Below are 19450 nucleotides of genomic sequence, written 5' to 3'. Positions count from 1 at the left end.
AATTCAAATCGGCGCAATCAAATTCGACACCTCCAGTTTAGGAGACAGAGGAACGCCGCAAGGATCGGTCCTCTCCCCATTCTAATTCAATATGACCCTCATCAAAATGGCACACGCACTCGCGAAAATCCCAGACCTAGAACACTCTTTGTACGAGGACGATATCACCCTTTGGACCACCAAGGGGAGTATCGCCACGATAAAAGATACGCTACAACAAGCGGCAGATGTAGTAGTAGAGGAGGCACAAGCGCCCAAAAATCTGAAGTCCTCATCCTACACCCAAAGCGTCAAAGGAAAAATAAAGCGCCTGAGATGAAAATCTACGCGGAAGCGGCGCCCATCCCAGAAGTGGAAACACTAAGAATCTTAGGAATGCCGGTAGTCAAACCAAAAAAACGACACGTTAATTAAGAATCTGAGAAACACTGTCAACCAGATCTCCATCCTCATCAGACGCATCGCGAATAGGCGAGGAGCAGTTAAAGAAGCCGAGACCAGGAGACTAATACAAGCCTTCGTTCTTAGCAGAGTCATCTACTCCACACCATACGTCACCCTCACAGTGAGAGAAAGAGACGACCTGGATTCTCTAATTAGACAGTCCTATAAAATTGCGCTCAACCTCCCTCGTCATACTCCAAATGAAAACCTATTGCAGTTAGGAATTCATAACACCTTAGCGGAAATGATAGAAGCACACCTCACCGCACAATATGAAAGACTATCAGGCACTGAAACGGGACGTTTCGTCCTAAAGAAAGCAGGAATACAGTATGAAGGAACCCGTACGCACACATTGCCAATTCCAAGACACGTGCACGAACAGTCCCTCCTCTGCCCAAAAACATGCATCCACACTACGATACGGACAGAAGAAAGGGTAGGGCACAAAAACTTCACGAAATATTTTCAGTTCAGAAAGACACGGCGCACGTGGACGTGGCAGAACATGCGGACAGAGACGCCTTTTCTCTGGCAGTTGTCGATCATCGAAGCTCTCCCCTTGTATCGGCGACAATAGATAAAACAAAATTTCCGGAGGAGGCCGAAGAAACTGCCATAGCTTTAGCCATCACCTCCACCACTGCCAAATACATCATAAGTGACTCCAGGACAGCAATTCGAAATTTTGCAAAAGGAAGGGCCTACTCAGCAGCCATAAAAATCTTACAAAAAATCTCCAATACCCGCCAGATAACATTGATCTGGGTCCCCGCCCATTCCGACCATCCTGGAAACGAGGCGGCGCACCAATTTGCCCGAGGATTCGTGGTTAACCGGGAGGTACGCTACCACGAGCTCAGGTCGGACAGGGAGCGAATGACAACCTACAAAGAAATTACTACCCACTTCAAGAAAGAAAGACAGATCTTCCCAGAGCCACATAAATCCCTGAGTAAAACACAAGTCAGTTGGCGGCAGCTCCAAACAGACACTTTCTTTAACCCGTACATGTGCTCTATGTGGTTCCCGGAGCAGTACAGCCCCGTCTGTTCTCTCTGTGGGCACCAAAAGGCAGACACACCGCACATCCTATACTTCTGTACTCAAGACAAGCCGTCGCACAGTCTGCAGCTCTCTACCCAATCTCAGTGGGAGGCCGCGCTGCTCAGCTCGGACCCGGAGGTTCAACTTCAAGTCACAGAGCGAGCCGAAGAGGTCGCCGAACGACATCGTCGGTCGGCCACCCGGCGTCCGGCCTAGAAGAGAAGCCCACCGCGGAGAGGGGAACATCACCCCAATCCGTGCCTAAGACCTCTTCTTTAATAAAGTTTACCTTCTCCTCCGCAGCTGTTTGGGACGACCCGATCAGCATTCGTGCGAAAAGTTTGCCGCAACTGAGTGTCAAAATGCCCGGCTTCTACGTGTAGCTGATCGTCAGTACATCGCCTAATTTTTTTGGTTTTAAATCAGTGTTTACCCTCAAGCGATGTGTTTCGAGAAAGGTCTAATATGTGCACTTTATTTTTCTGGATTGCGCAACTGCATTGTGCCTGCCTCGCACTCCCGATCGAGCGGCCAGCAATGAAGGCGCGCGCGACAGACGCTTCGTCGGTACGCTTGTAAACAGTCGAACATGCTGAACGCTGACCGGTAGTGGTTCTCGTCGCCTTTATTAAATTTACCAACGATGTGATGCGTCCTTGAATTAGCGACAGAGCCTCACTTATAGCTACCCGCCGCGGTGGTGGTGCTGAAAAACTTTAATATTCACAGTGTTTGAGGGTCAAAAAACCCTGCTGCATGGTCGGTATCCTTACTCCGGGACACCCCACGACGGAGCCCCGTCTCGCGCCCGCTTTACTAGAGCCCTTTGGGACTCTAGTGTGGAGCAGTTGAGAAGGGCAGTCTCCCATGCCTCTCGGGTGGGGGTGGGGGAAGGGGGAAGGTGAGGATTCTGAGTACATGCCCACAACATCTGAAAGATATCGCAGCCCCTTGGCAGGTACTGGGTACAGACGGTGGCTGTCGCAATAATGAATTAGGATTTCGCGGAACCGCAGAAGCGGTTGATGAGCTTCTGAGCCAGGAGAGCTAGGATGAGGAGCCCGGGGTGTGAGCGCTCGGGCGGCCGCATCAGCGGCCTCATTGCTTCGTAGACCCTGGTGGCCAGGAGCCCAGATCACTTTTGTGCGAGTTGGATCGGCGGGAGCGCGTCTTAGAATTTGGGAGGCAAGAGGTGATATTTCGCCTGCAAGATAATGTACACAGGCCCGGCGAGAGTCTGTGATAACCGTTCTCGATTTTAGATCGGCGGCAGCGAGAGCTATTGCGACTTCCTCCGCTCGTGTTGAATTTGGGGCCCGAAAAGATAGCCCATCGGCAATCATTCCCCGGTGGTCTACGGCAGCCGTGAAAAATCCCGTGGGTGACGGCCCTGTGATGTCCACGTAAAAGACGCCCTCTTTACATTCATATTGCCTCTCAAGCATGCGATCCCGCGCTTGTCGCCTGCCTTCATGTGAAGCCATGCCCATGTTACTCGGGAGCGGAGCGACCCAGCGCATGTGTCGCCACAGCACCGGGATGTTCTCCGTCCCCTCTGGTATGCATGTGTGTTGGACGTGTAAGCGGTTTAGCAGGCGGCGCCCAGGAACCGTCCGCGATAGCCGCGTATATTGGTTCACGAGGTGGGCCTCCCGCGACTCCTGATAGGAGTTTACCGCTCCCAACGCCTTTACTCTGGCGTTCGAGGTAGCCACCGGGAGGTCCTGTGCTCGCTTTGTTGCCTTCCTGATGATGGCGTCAATGCGCTCGTCTTGTTGTTTGGTGGTGCGTAGGTACGGCACGGCGTAGAGGATCCGGCTGGTCACGGAGGCATCGGCGAGCCGTAGCGCGTCCCTGCCCCGCAGACCACCCCGCTTGTTGGAAATACGGTGGGTCACGCGCCCTACCTGTTCACCTATGGTCTTGAGTTTCGCTATAGTAGAGTCCGGCTTAAGTTTGTTATTGATGAACAGACCCAGGATCCGGAGCTCTGCAACTTCTCTGAAGGGACCGCCCGACAGAGATATGTGTAGAGACGTGTTGTCCTTGTGGTTTGTCCTGACGTGTAGAAGCTCTGATTTGGCGGGAGCACATTGGCGACCACAGTCGGCAGCATATGCATCGACTATGGAGGCGGCCTGCTGAAGGCGGTCCTCCATCTCCCCAAGGCTCCACTCGGTGGTCCACATTGTAATATCGTCTGCGTAGAGTGTGTGTTTTATGCCCTCCACCTGAGCCAGTCGGCCGGGCAGGCGCATCATGGCGATGTTGAAAAGGAGCGGTGATAACACCGCCCCCTGTGGTGTACCTCGTGTACCCATAGAGTACGGGCCGTATTCCTCGTCCTCGATCCGGAGGAGTGCCTGACGCGCAGAGAGGAAGTCTCTGACATAGGCGAGGACCTTTGCCCCGCAGTTAGTGGTGTTCAAGTTAGAGAATATGGTGCCATGTTTAATATTGTAAAACGCCCCCTTAAGATCGAGGGCGAGAATGGCCTTGTCGTTTTGGTGCATGGCTTTGGGTCGTATTATGTCCCCGTGTAGTTGGAGTAGGGCATCCTGTGCAGACATGTGCGGGTGGAAATCCGAACATAGTGTCTGCAAAGGGGCCGTTGCCCTCCATGTATGGAGAGAGGCGATCCCGAACCATCGCCTCCACGAGCTTTCCCACACACAAGGCTAATGAGATGGGTCTCAAGTTGTCCGTGGTCACGGCTTTACCTGCTTTGGGGATGAACGTTACAAGCGATGTTTTCCATTCGAGTGGGAGTGGACACCCATCCCAGATCTGATTTATGTATTGTAGCAAATGGAGGTATGCAGAGTCGGAGAGGTTCGCCAACAGTTTCACTGTTATGCGATCCCGATCGGGTGCCCCACCTGAACGCATTTTAGCCATGGCCGCCTTAAGGTCCTGCAACTCAAAAGGGGCATCTAAATCCTGATTTGGCTTGCCGGAGTACGTGTACTCGGGCCCAACCGGGTCATTTGTGCGGCAGAGATACCCGTCGCACAAAGTGTCCGCAAGTTGCGCTGTCGTACCTTGGTACCCGTGCAGAGCCCGCCGGAGCTGTTTTTGCGTCTCCCCTTTCGTTTGAGAAGGGTCGATGAGGCTTCGTGAGAGACGCCAAGACCCATTCGAGCTCATCTGACGCGCTGCCGAGTTGCAGCGTTCTATACAATTGGTGTCTGTGAGCTGGGCGGCATATGACGCAGCCTGCTCCGTAAGTTGTGCAATGCGAGCTCTAAGCTTGCGATTCGTCTTGTGTTTCTTCCATCGTTTTGTTAAGCTCTGCCGCGCCTCCCACAGATGCAGGAGGTGATTGTCCACTGCGGGGATCTCGTCGGTGGTGTGAAGTGTTTGCGTGTCTTGTTTCTGTATGTTGGTGACCTGTGTTGCCCACTCCGCATAGCCGTCGGGAGGGATGTCCTGAGTTTGAAATTGCTGCTAATTGGTTATTTTCGCCTTTCCCCATTTTTTACGGGCTGCCTTCGCCAAAAGCGTGATGCGGAGAAGGTAGTGGTCGCTGACGAGGGTACCCCCCAGGTTCTCTCATGAGGCGTTTGTAGTGTTCCTAACCAGAGATAAGTCAGGACACGTGTCACGGGTGACCGAGTTGCCCACACGTGTGGGGCAAGACGGATCCGTGAGCAACGTAAGACGAAGGGTGGAGATGAGCTCCGCCAGTTTGCGTCCCCCGGCTTTCTCGAAGTGATAGCCCCAGTGTAGACTGGGTGCGTTGAAATCCCCAATGATCACCAGGGGTTCATTGTCAGCCAATCTGAGAGCACGATAGAAAATTTCGCTGAAAGGAACACGCGGCTTATGCGGGGGGCAATACACATTAAAGGGAGACTGAAGCACTTTTTTTGAAAATCAGGCTGGCAGCGGCGTCCTATAGTTTTTCAGTCTGTATACTGGAATATCGCACCCAAATAAGGCAAAAACAAGCGCGAATTGCCTTTTTTAGCAGAAATACGCGGCCTGTGCCGCGGGGCGCGCCGCGCGGCGCGGCGCCGCCCGTGATTGGTCAAGAAAGGTCGTGACGACACTTTGAGGACTGGAAAAGCTGCCGATGCGGATCCGGCGCTGCGCTGAGTGCAGATCGCTGCTTTCCGTGGTGTTGTAAAAGCGAATATGGCGACTATTTTTTTACTGACGTCTAAAGAAAAGGATACTACAGTTTGTTCATTCCACGTATCCCGTGAGAGCAAAAAAGAGAGAAGCAAAAAATTCTACGCCTAGCACAAGCATGCGCTAGGGTGAAAGACGCGTATGCAGACCATGCGTAAAAGGTGCCAGCACAAACTGGGCTCGTATTCTCGGAAAGAAAGGGGTGCGAACAATACTCAAGTCAATTACCACCACTGGACGCCTCCTGGCTCGCCCGAAAGAGCGTCATCCTAAAGAAAAGGCCCAATGTACCGTGTGGAAAAAATCCTGTTCTCAGTACCCGGCATTATAGTTCGGCGCAAGAAAGTATTTCAAGGAAACGATGAATAAGCACAAAGTTGATGGCAAAATGAGCGAAGCGCAGTGGCCAAGCACTGCGAGGCATGAGACCACAGGATAGTGACGCAATCATTGTGCGCTGGAAACCAAGCCAAATGCACAACGCTGCTATTTCACTCGTGGCGCGTACAGCAGATGCCAGGAAATAGTAATCGCTGCCTCGAAAACGTTCGCCCTTCCTTGATTTGCAGATTAGGTTCAGTGAAGTAGTGGCCAACTATATGTGTCTTTAAAAGCCAAGCTAGCTGCAACTGGCCCGCTGCCACAACTTGATGAAGAAACCGAGTAAGATTGTGAAACATGGTGTTTTTTTTTTGCAAAAACTTGGTTCGCATTCATTTCTCTCTTAAATTTGCATCCGAAATCAGAACGTGGAACGCTTTCATTTTAATCGCCTAGCTACGATTAAACGAGATGCCGTATATGAAGAGCTTCGATGCTTGCTTGCTTTACTATGTCGTACTTTGCTTTGCTTGCTTGCTTGGACACGTCGAACCGAGTACAAAATCACTAACCGAGCCTTGCTGAGCACGCCTCAGGTGGTCTGGCGGCACCTAAGCTGAGGAGAGCGACATATGCTTGAGCCTCTATTAGGTTTCTGCAGGGGCTAATTGAGCATGTTTCTACTTTTAGAAGAGGCGCTTCTTCGGAAGGGTAACACGCCTATCGTGCGCGAGAAAATCGAAGGAAGTGTGTCATAGTTCAGCCGCGCCTTTTCGACAGAAATCTCCAGAGATCACATTAGGGACAAGCTCTGTATGTAGCCGCTCTTACGAAAGTGCTTCGAGCAGAGTACGCTTGCTTTGGTCGGCTTGAATTTTTCGTCGCAGCAGCGAGCGCTTGCGCGGCGAGCTTATGATCTTGCGGAAAACACTGGAAAACGACACAGACGTGGCCGTAGTTGTTCGTGGACACGAACGCAGAGTAGTAGTACCTCGTGGTGAATCTGATTCTCAAGGACGGCTGACACGCTTTGTACGTCACAACGCACGCAGTACGAGGAACAACGCATGCAGCACGAGAAACAACGCGCGCTGAAAGCCCGCTCGGGTTCGCCGTTCGCCGTTCGCACGGAGCGCGGGAGATTTAAACATCGCGTTTTTAATTGGTGATTGCGCAACTGTTTTAGCCAATATCGAAAAAATAATTTCACAGACGTGATCAGGAATGACACTACTTCAAAACTCTAAAAAATTAGCTGATTCGAAAACCGCCTCAGTATCCCTTTAAAGGGACACTGAGGAGAGCACTATTAATATTTTTTTATAGTAAAATCCGATAGTTCGGCATGTCATGGCTTTGTTGCCACTTGGCCGGCAGCGAAAGATGCATTTATTTCTAAGAAATTTGGATTCGAAGTTGAAAAAGTTTTTCCCGCCGCTCTGATTCAAACTTGGGATTCGTCTATGACGATACAGGACTAAGAGACGTGAAACATGACGAGCACATGACGTAACGCAGACTCCGTGATTTCTGGCTGCCAGCAGTGCGGCCTAGCAGCAGCCGAAAAGAAAGCTACCGCCGGCCGCACGTTGAAGGCATCTATCGGCTATTGCGGCCGTCGCTACAGTCGCTTCGATTACGTTTGCACTGGCGTTTTGCCAGCGTTACGATGGATCTCGTTCTCGAAGTCGTCAACGAAGTTCTCGCAAATAGACACCTTTAGCATACCGTGTACCTTGTTACCGCGAGCGGAATACCGGGAGCCCGCCTACCGCCGGAAAACAGGCGCTGATTTGTCCCGATGCTTCAGGAGCGCGCGTAGCAGCCGGGCACGTGGCGCCATCTGGCGACGTCAAGGAGATTTGCGCATGCATTGACTGCGCCTCAGTGATGCATGGTTTCTCGGTTCCTGGTGTTGCTAGAACCATTCGTTGCTAGAACCATTCGTTCTAGCAACACTGTTTTGTCCTATGATCTCATCACGCTTGTACTTGCGAGTTTGGCCTGTGGCGGCGATACCTGTATTTTGGTTCTTGCTCTTTTCTACGTTACAAGAGCTTTGTTGTCAGTATGAGTGGCGTTTTTGTAATCAGGAGCTGGTATTCTGTCGATACAAGCCAACTTCAATTTCTCCTCAGTGTCCCTTTAAGTATATGTATTGACGGGTCGCGGCGCCTGAGAGGCAGAACCCTCTCACCATTGTGTATTCCTGCTCAGTCTCCAGATCAAGATCGACCTGAATCGCGGTGTATGCTTTATGCACCAGGATGCAGGTCGAGGGGTCCCCTCGAAACGAGCTATACCCAGAGAATTTAGCATCATTGCCGGGCTCTTGCAAAGCAAGAAGCGCCGGCATGTCACCGGGGCACTGCAGGTAGAGCTGGAGATGTGACCTTTTTTTCCAGGCTCTGAAACCCCTGCCGTTCCATTGAATGATTTCGAATTGGTCTTATTTTTTATCTTTCTATGAAGGTTTGCCAGCCATATTGATGTTTTAATTTTACGGTGCTGGGTAGCCACTCGGTTCGGGGGCCGGCGCAGCCCCAGGTTGGGGCTGCATAAACGCCGCGGCTATCGGGCCGGAACCGCTTTCTTCCGCTGCCTGTCGATGAGCTATTTTACGTTTTAGCTGCGGGGAGTCACAGGAGAGAGTATTTTTTATTTGGGAGCTGACCCAGGGCTGCACCGCCTTAAGGACAGAGTCAGTCACCTGGGCCGCAATGTCGGGAAGCATTGCAGCAAATGTCCTGAACATATCCTGAAAGGAATCGCGGACCGCGGTGGCTCAGTGGTTACGGCGCTCGGCTACCCCCGAGAGACGCGGGTTTGATCCCGGCTGTGGCGGCCGAATTTTGATGAAGGCAAAATTCTGGAGGCCCGTGTGCTGTGCGATGTCAGTGCACGTTAAAGAACCCCAAGTAATCGAAATTTCCGCAGCCCTTCACTACGGCGTCCTTCATAGCCTGGGTTTCTTTGTGGCGTTAAATTCCAATAAACCATAATCACTTATAGCTACAAGTATGTTTCATGCAACGCTAGTTTGTGCAGAGACCGCTTCACTGCACGCTGTCTCCTCTCGATCTGCGTTCTGAGAGTAGTAAAATTTTAAATTGTGGATTTCAAATCCTCGAAGCGACACACGGGTTATGAGAGATCCTGCAGTGAAGCTCTTTGGATTATGTACCCAGCCCAGCGCGCACACCGCTGTTGCAGCATAATCAGTTACTTTTATGTTGAAACTCAAGAAGTGAGTATGGTAATTAAACAATTGTTTTTGCAAGAGGTAGCTTCTTGCGTTGTCTGGTTCTGTCTCCCGAAGCTCGCTGCTCGCCTTGCTTTTTCGCGCTGCCTACGCGCGTAGCTCATATCACAAGCCGAGCTCGGTCTTAAAACTAACGCTTCATCGTATCGAGTCATCACTGCCGCGATGGCTCAGTGGTTATAGCGCTCGGCTGCTGACCCGAAAAGGCGCTAGTTCGATCGTCTCCGCGGCGGTCGAATTTCGATGGAGGCGAAATTCTTGAGGCGCGGGTACTGTGGGATGTCAGTGCACGTTAAGGAACCCCAGGTGTTCGAAATTTCCGAAACCCTTCACTACGGCGTACCTCATGGCCTGAGTCGTTTTGGGACGTTAAATCCCCATAAACCATAAAATTTTTACTGACGATCTCAACCTGCATGCAAAGGGAATGTTTGCTTTCGCGTAATTAGAGCCAACGCTCTAAGTTAACATGCTTTGATTCAAATGTAGAAACGTTTGTTGATAATTTGAGAGCCTTTTCTATATGAAACCCTTGTCTTTTTGGTTTCATTTTTCGCGTCATCGTTTGCTCTTGTATGAAGTTCGTGCATATCTTGTTTTTTCATTTGTATCTGTGCTCATGCCCGTGCTCATGCCTGCTTGGAGTCGAGCGACTCTGCAGTATTAAATAAATAAATAAATAAATTCAGCGTAAAATGTTTTCTTTTTTATTATTGGCAGGTACCAGAGCTTGCCCGCGAGGATGCAATGTGCAACTGCAAGGCAGGGAATGGAGGCCGCTGCAAGTATATAGCAGCAGTTGTGCACTACGTGAATTGAACACAAACAACTCGTGTACAAGTGGCCCAACAAGCTGGGGAAAGCCGTCTGTTAAAAGTGTGGGCATTTATAAAAAAGGAGTCTGCCTGTACAGCTTCCTTGGACGAGCAGTGCAGCAAGTTGTTTCTTTGCCACCAGCTGTTCTACCTGTTCAGGATGCAACGGCAGTTCCGGCACTGCATGATGGACTATGGGGCGAAGACTGCTTACTGGTTGGAGCAGTTGACACGAGCTCTCTGTGAGAGTGAGCGAAGAACCTGAAGAGCAAGTGGCAGCCCTTTCATCGACACCAAATGTCACACGAGGTAATGTGCACACTTCAACACTGCACCGTTGTAGTGAACCATGGGGCAACGCTGAAAATGAAATGGAGTTTTACATGGGGCATATAAAGGCAACACGACAAGAAACTGCAGAGATAGATATGAAAACACGAGAACGAAAAGGGATCAGAGCTTCTGGAAAAATATGCGTGCTCCCCGTATTTCTGTTAGCAGCGAGGTACACACCATTCCGAGTTCCAGGCGGGAACCTGCTCAAGTGGCTGAAGGGCTTTTCAAAGAGAAAAGTTTTTCGTCACCAGCAGCCTACGGAATTGCCTTATAAGCAGGAGCGTTGACATTATTTGCCAATGAGGTTGGTGCAGAGGTTAGCAAGGCGGCCTGTCTGTAAAGTTGGAGCAGCCATGGCTCTGCTGCACACCTGATGGAATTCTCTCGAAAGAAACAAAGTAACTTTTGCTCGAGATGAAATGCCCTTTTACATGCAAGAACCAATCGATTGTGCACTTTGAGAAAAAGGTTTGCAATGTGCCATACTTGCTGTTCAGGGGTGCAATGCTGGAACTGAAGAAAACACGCATGCATTTTACCCAAGTTTACGTGTCATTCTAAGTGCTGGGCCTCGAACTATGTTCAAGAACTCTCCGCGCAAGTTCCTGTGGACAAAGAATTTCTGTGCGCATCTATACCCAAGCTTCAGAAATTCTATTTCTCACAGTTGCTGCCCGGTTTAGCAAGGGTAGCAAGTAATGGGGCATGCTAATTCATACACACAGAAGCAGGTTTAGTGTGAAAGGTTTTGTGATCACCTTTATTAAATGAACACCATTTCAAAGTTCACATGAACGATTTAGTTTTTTCTTTACAAGCAAGGAAAATATGTTTAATTCCTTTTCCCAATATGATACATGCACCACTTTGATCGCCTATAAAGTTGCCATCTATGGCTGCTGTTTTAGTTCAGTAATTGGCTTCTGAAAATTTGTGAACACACCCCACATGCCAATTATTTTTGCAGCATCTGGAAACAAGTCTGCTGAGAGTTTCTTGGAAAGTACGCAATAAACTTCATTCTTTGCATACATCGCTCAACATGTAGCCTAGCAGTCGCAACCTTGTATGTTTCAAAAACCTCCTCGGGCAAACACTGGCGTCTGAAATTTAACACAACGCTCTGCCAGCTGACTTCTTATTTTGCGGAAACCCCTTGTCAGCCAAGACAATGTCACCTGGGTACAACAGATGTAAAATTCCACTATCTGTTCTTGTTAAGGAATCTTTGGCACAGCCACTATAAGGTCTGAACAGAAAGCTAATTATTCCACTTATCGTGATGCCATGAAGAAACTTACCTGTAAAGCAGCCTTCATAACTAGACAACATGAGAACTTCCTCATGCATTGTAGTTGGTGCAGAGCAAGGTACCTCAGTGCAATCAATTATGACTCGACACTGGCTGTAGTGGGGCTTGAAGCAGTCTGGCATCATTAGTTCATTTTTTGCCTTTGAGGGCCACTATATGATGGGTCGCATTTTCTGGTGTAAAATGTTCAGGACGAGAAAGAAATGACGGGAAAATGTTGCTCGATGAATGCTAAAAAGGACTGCTAGAGCTCAGTATTATAAGTTTAACTTTATTTATTTATTTATTTATTTATTTGCATATACTGCAGCCCCGATGGCGCTATTGCAGGAGTGGGAGGAAGAAGAAAAAGAAAAAAAAAGGCAGAGAGCGACAACATATTCAGAACTGAACACCATTAAAATACAGAACAGAAATGCAACAGACTAATCACAGATTTGCAACAACATTAAAAAATAGGTTTGGTTCCAGGGAGCGTATATGACCGGGTAAAGAATTCCATCGTTCGATAACACGAGGACAAAAACTAAATTTGAACATATCAGTGCGCGCGTGAATGGGTGTTACATTCTTTATTAAACTTAATCTTTATTAAAAACAGTAAAAGCTTGTTTCAAGTGGTCACGACTTCAGCATGCCATTGAGCATTCACAGAAGCAAGAAGGATATTTTGCAGCTTGTTAAACACTGTAATAGAGACGCCAGCAATGAATGTCAGAACTTCTGCCCATTTTTGGTGTTTTACAAGCTGCCGCACTCTCGTATCCAGAGAAGCCGGAAATAGACACTGTGTCAAACACATTCATTGGATCACAGGTAGAGTCCTTAGTTTCCAAAGATGTGCCCGATGTTGCATCTTTGAAGCTTTTTTTCCAGGAAGCACAGCCTGTTATACCCGTGAAACACGTGCACACGAAATGGCAGTAAATGCTTAAGGCCTTGGGTTTGTTAATGCCATTATTTTCGTAGTTGGTGCTACACGCCCACATTTATTGCCATTATCGAAAGTGAGGGTGAATATAACGCTTGCAAGGCAGTCAAAAGTTTCATCTGAATGTAAACAGTGCTAATGAGCACAATATGTCAGTAATGGTGTTCAAATGTAATGTAAAAATGATTTTCCAGAAAATACGGCTGTTCTTGCTTTACAAGTAAAAAAACTAGCCACAAACTCACGTGTCGGCAAACAAGTCGAGAGTACCTGTCAAAAAGGCTGGTTAAAATGGCGCTCTTCCCATCGAAAATGCGGCATATGTGGATGCTTCATCTGAAAATGTTACGAATTAACCATTTGCTAGTGGTTATGACGTTGTTACTCATGCTTTTCTGCGTGTGGAATGGGAACGAGAGTACGCATTGCACTGGCGAATGAGTTGAGATGAACTCAGTAGGTCGTGAATGGCAGCAAGGCTTTAAATTTATGCGTGTGGCACCGCAGGAATGCCATTAAAACTTAAGGCAGTAAGCACCTAATGACATTAAATCTATCCGTGTGGCACGGCTATTAGAAACAGATGCAAATTAGTTTTCAGTGCTACTTGAATGCATATTCTGAATACCAAGAACAGAAAAATAAAACGGGGGCACTAGTTTTTGTGGGAAATGCGCAATTAAACAGGATTTGCTTTAAAAACCATATAACAGACAACAGTGAAATAGAGAAAAAAGAGAGAATAGAATTTAACAAACTATATTTTATTTTTCCTTACCAGGTGTAGTATCATGCACTCCACTGGCACATGCAAATTAAGCTTTAAATTTACTACCAGAATGTAAACAAAGCTGTCGGTTGGTATAATTTCTCCTTATATATGCTCTTTTGTCCATGCACTGTGTGCACAGGAGAGAGTGGAAAATTCATCGCATTACTTGCGGTGGGAGATAAATGGCACTTACTTGTGTCTCAGCATCGCGTCCTGTCATACAGCATAAAAAAAGACTTGGCAAGTCACTGCTTGAAGCCCATGTGCAAGGGTCTGTTTGTGTTTCCACCTCCACAAATATACGAGCGTAATGTAAGTTGTCACACAATTATACCTTTTCTGCTACTTGCAGTCAAAAGTGCACAGCAGTGTAACCAAGCTCCACATCGGCAAAATAAGCTGCAACAGAGAGAAAAGGCCTGGCTGCTCTGCCCCTCACAAACCACCTCATGCTCTTATGTCTATGAGCTCCATTCTGTTCTGGCCTGTCCTAGCTGCCTTCAACCCTACACAAGCCTTTAAAGCAGCTTGGACATTGAGAAATATCGACACATATATATCGGTAGGTTATTATGACCAGTATGGGCAAAGCACTTTCTTTGAGGAAGTATTGGTAAATAATAATAAAATAATTTATGTATATAGACAGCATACTTTCCTTTTTCTTTGATTTGCTGAAACCAAAAGATTGCTCTCTAACAGTAGGGGCAGTGATACATGCACTCCTCTTTGTGAGCTCCAAATCACCGTGTGCAGAGTGTTCTTCTTCCGGAAGGTCTGCTGGAGCAGGATCACTGGTTATTTGCAGCTCACGTGGCCGCAAGCTGCAGTTGTTATATTGGATTCGAGGTGTAGGTGCCACTTACTGACGGTTTTTTATATAAGCAAGCAGCTAATTAACCATTACCAACCTGTAAATTTGGCATGCTCTTAAGCACACTAGGAGAAATTTTAGTGTGTACCTTTGTCTCTTTGTCCTGAAAATGAGCCACAACGTTAATGTTGCCTCCTTGCTTCGCTCTTTATCTCGACTGACAAAAAACCTCACATACGGAAATTTTTCATTTTGGGGATATCAGACTAGTGTAAAGCGTTCTCAAGTGGGACAAAAAAAAATATAAACCATGTTGAGTATAGCCATAGCAGTCGGCGCGAAGCACTCAGTGGCACAAGTAAAACAAATGCAAAACAGCTGAGTAAAGACTCGAGACCCTGCCAGTCATTCTTATTGCTCGCCTCTTCATGTGCTAGCTTTGGTTCAATAAGCTTAAATTAAATTAAAGTAAATTAAAAGGCTGGCACCACAACATTTGCGCCTCATCTGTCATCGTGCGAAAAGTTTCACAAAATTATGCCATGTAATCACCTGACTTGCATTACCAAGGTCGAAATAAAAAGCAGCAAGGACACAAAAAAGAGAACTACCTTTGGTACCTCTCGGATGACCTTGGATTCGAGCATCTGTAAGCAGTTGGAAATAATGTAGGTAGGTATGATGGGTTCCTCGGGCCATTTGATTTTTCGCCATTCATGAAATGCTGGCTGCAGAGTCTGCTGTTTTTGGTAGGCTCCCAAGGGCTCCCATCTTTGCTAAATTCGAAAGAAAGCAAAGCAAACGTGAGTCAACACATAAGCTGCAAGAAGTGTTTGTCAAAAATGAATCTAGGCGAATATATTTTAAAACTGTCAACGAACATACAACCAGCTTCTTTCCCATTACATACAAACAGATGCTAAGATAAAGCAAGGTGACTTGAAGTAAAAGCCACAATGATGAAATATTTTCCGCGTAAGAATAAAACCATCACAACGCTGTTAAACAGCACTAATATACCGACTTCATGGCAGCTAGAAATCGCAATATTTGCGCAGATACGAAAGCCGCAGGCTACCAATTTCGCAAATACACGCAGCGAATGGTATTCCGCAACAAGGCGAAATTTTGAGCCACCTGTGCAAAATCTAGTGCAAATAGCATGCGCACAGTAGCACAGGTGCATAATAAGTTCAGAAACGATCCAAAGTCACGCGTGAAATATTACACCTTAGTACGCATTTAATGGCTGCATTTTATCTTATGCCCTTTTTATTTCTTGTTTTTTACCTTTTCAGCAAAGCAGTCCTTCTCACAATATCTCCCAAATTTTCTTCCCCACGCAGAGTAGCATGCTATCGACTGTTAAGCGCCGGCTAAATTCTCTGCTTTTCATTGAAGAGTTCCTTCCTCTCTGCAATTCACCACCCGTTGTTTGTTTGCATAAAAAGAACAGCAAAACAGACGAGGGACTAAGATAGCAACGAGCGCCATTAGTTCCCTGTCTGTTGGCCCTGCTTTTAGAAAAAACTGCATTACCATTGTCATCAACTTTCTGTATTTTGCCTGTCATTTTCCTTTCATGGTGCTGCTTTTTTTTAAGGAAACCGTTTACTGTTTGAAACTATTATGTCAAACAAGGGCACACATTCCTCTTGATTAGAGCAGGAGTTGAAATTAGGAATAGCAGGAAGTTGAGAAAAAACCTTTTTAAGTGCATGTACCAAGGGATTCTACTTAGCAGTGTCCTATACCTCCCCTTACAAATCTGGAAGCATTTTGAGTGCACTATGTAGAAAGTCTGGTCCGAGCATATGTCATTTCCACGCCTCTCTTTTGCGGAATAAATTGCAGTGATGATGAATAATTGTCCCAAATATGTAGCCGATGTGAAAAAACCTGTTTTATGACTAGGGAGAAGAATTACGAAAAAAGTAGATTACAGGGCACTACCTGAAAGTATCAGAGCACATGAGGGACATTCCACTGTCACAGTACAGTCGAACATTGTCATAATGAAATGGTGTATAACAGATTAGCGCATATAAAGAAGGAATTACGATTCCTGTTGGAGGCTCGGTCCACACGGGCTATGACGAAGTAATCGCTGGGCATCTTCAACTTTTTATCAAGAAGTCAACCGTATCTGAATTTTGCATATTGCCACGCGCCTAACGCGCCGCGTGGCCTCCGCGCTGGGTCGAAGACGACGACGAAGCGGCAGTGGGCTCTCGTGGCGCGCTGTTCTGTTCTGTGTCGTGGAAGCTGGCTCCATAATTAAAAAAGGGCTCCCAGTCTTGGGTTCTTCTCGACGTCTACCTTCACGGCTCCTCTGGTCGTGACACTGGTGGAGGTGCGGCCGATGCTCCCTACTCCTGAGGACGACTCGACACGCCCGCCTCTTGTGACCACCCCTGTCCATCGTGCCAGCCGGAGGATCCGAGGCTTGTCCCTCGAGGCCCTCCCTTTTGTCGGTGAGCCCTCGACTACCCCTACGCTCATGGCGACGCCAATACCCGCCCTGCCTCCGACTGTTCCTGCAGCCAGCCCTACCTATCTCACTCTTCAGACCCCACGAACGCCTAAGCCCTTTCACGGTGACCTGTTTGAAGATGCAGAAGATTGGTTGGCGCACTACGAACGGGTTGCGACCTTCAACTGCTGGGACGCCGCTACAAAGCTGCGTAACGTGTACTTTAGCCTTGAAGACTCTGCACGTACCTGGTTCGAAAACCGTGAGGCTACTTTCTCGACGAGGCAGGACTTTCGACGTCAGCTCCTGAGTACGTACGCCAACAGCGACCGCCGGGAGAGCGCGGAGCGTACCCTGTCCTCTAGAATTCAGCTTCCCAATGAGGGTGTTGCCATGTACGTCGAGGATGTGACGCGTCTTTGCCATCGCGCCGATCCGGCCATGCCTGAAGAAAAAAAGCTGCGGCACCTCATGCGCGGCGTGAAAGACCAGCTCTTTTCCGGCCTCGTGCGGAACCCGCCCAACACCGTCGCGGAGTTTCTGGCCGAGGCCGTCCACATGGAGAAATTGCTGCAGCAGAGATCGCAACAGTACGCCCGGCAACTGCGTCCGTCGTCGACACTGTCAACGTTGGACCGATTCGACCATGATCCCAGGACGAATCCGGACTCCCTTCGCGAACTCATCCGTTCAGTGGTCCGCGAGGAGCTGCAGCACCTTCAAGGAACCTTTGCCCCTCGCGTCGATTCCGTCACCAGCGTCATCCGCGAGGAAGTCCGGCAGGCCCTCAGAGCACCAGACGCTGCAGTTGTGCCGGCGCCGCAACCGACTCCATACGATCCCGCGCCGTACCCGACTACGGTCCAGCCAGTCACGTACGCGGACGTCGTGCGCCGCGCGGCCCCATCTCCTGGGCCTTTGCCTTACACCGCACCATTGGTCGCGGTGCACTCTGCTCAGCCTACTCCTTACTGGGCGGATCGGCGCCAGGCACCGCGGAAGACTGACCTCTGGCGCACTCCGGATCAACGCCCGCTCTGCTACCACTGTGGTGAGGCCGGCCATCTCTATCTGCGGTGCCCCTATCGCGCAATGGGACTACGCGGTTTTTCTGTCGACAGCCCCCGTCCACGCCCTGGAGAGCGCCCTCAAGACATTGCCGAGTATGTCACCCGCCAGCGTAGTTCACCATCTCCTCCGCGCCGCGAGTCGCGATCGCCCTCTCCACGCCGGTCTTCGCCCTCTGGGTCCCGTTTCGCCTCAGGACAACGTGGTTCCTCGAGCCCTCGTCGGGAAAACTAGCTCCGGCGGCCTTTGGAGGCGAGGCCGCCGAACGCCGTTCCGACGCAAAGCTTCCACCGCCGCAGCAACTTAATCGCCCCGACGTCGGATTCCGCAACGCTGCGCAGTTTTCCCCGACGCGCCTTTCGACTCGCCGCGATGCCCTAACCCCAATCGCCGACCCGCTTCCACCGCCGCACGTACCCAATCGCCCCGACGCCGAACGCCGCATCGCCGAAGAGTTTCCCTCAACCCGCCGCTTGAATCGACCCGACGACGCAACCCCAGTCGCCGACCAGTTTCCGCCGCCGCACCGACTGAGTCATCCACAACAGCCATCGACGGGCCGCGCTGAAGGAAGGGTCTCTTTGGATATCCCTGTTCTCGTCGACACAAAGGAGGTTAGCGCGTTGGTCGATACGGGCGCAGATTACTCTATCCTTAGCGGACGGCTTGCGACGGCCCTGAAAAAAGTGACGACACCCTGGGACGGTCCCGACATACGCACGGCAGGCGGACATCTTGTCGCACCACTCGGCATGTGTGCGGCCCGGGTTACGGTTCGAGGCTGCACATTCGTTGCCACGTTTCTCGTTCTCCGCGAATGTTCTCGCGATGTCATCCTTGGCATCGACTTTCTTCGCGAGCACGGTGCGATCATAGACCTCCCGAACCGCTTGGTGACGTTTTCTACCGCAATGGCCACAGAAGAACCCGCGCACCAGGGTTCTTGGTCCGCCCTGCGAGTCGCCGACGATAACGTTACGGTGCCACCACGTGCCAGCATTCTCACGAGAGTTACCTGCGACGAGCCACATAGGGGACTCCGGGTTGTCGAGCCTAATGTCTCCCTCGTACTCACTAAGGGGGTTGCGGTGGCACGGGGCCTTGGATCCTTTCATGAAGGTTGTACAGAGGTCCTTGTCACCAACTTCTGCAATGAACATCGACATCTGTTCCGTGGCACAGCCATCGCTTACGTCGACCATGTTCAGGAAGTGGCCGAATGCTTTGCTTGTGCGGAGGACACACCTGAAGCTGACGCCGAAGCGGTAACCAGCGTAGACATAAATCCTGGCCTTCCACCCACTGAAAAGAGGCAACTCCAGGACCTCTTGCGGGAGTTTGGTGCCTGTTTCACGTCGTCGTCCAAAGTGCGCCAAACGTCGATCGTTAAACACCGCATTATCACGCATGAAGGAGCCCGACCCATCCATCAGCAGCCCTATCGTGTGTCCCCTCGTGAGCGAGATGCTATTCAAACACAGGTCGAAGAGATGCTCACAGACGGCGTCATCCAACCGTCAAGCAGTCCGTGGTCGTCTCCTGTCGTCCTCGTGAAAAAGAAAGACGGGACACTACGGTTCTGCGTCGACTACAGGAAGCTGAACAGTGTGACCAAGAAAGACGTGTACCCGCTACCGCGTATCGACGACTCCCTCGACCGACTTCGTCAAGCCAAGTACTTCTCTTCGGTCGACCTCAGAAGTGGTTATTGGCAGATAGAA

This window comes from Amblyomma mixtum, chromosome 2, assembly GCF_055824585.1.
Source record: "Amblyomma mixtum isolate Tamu chromosome 2, ASM5582458v1, whole genome shotgun sequence".
Classification (NCBI taxonomy): domain Eukaryota; kingdom Metazoa; phylum Arthropoda; class Arachnida; order Ixodida; family Ixodidae; genus Amblyomma; species Amblyomma mixtum.
This window is presented reverse-complemented; position numbering follows the sequence as displayed.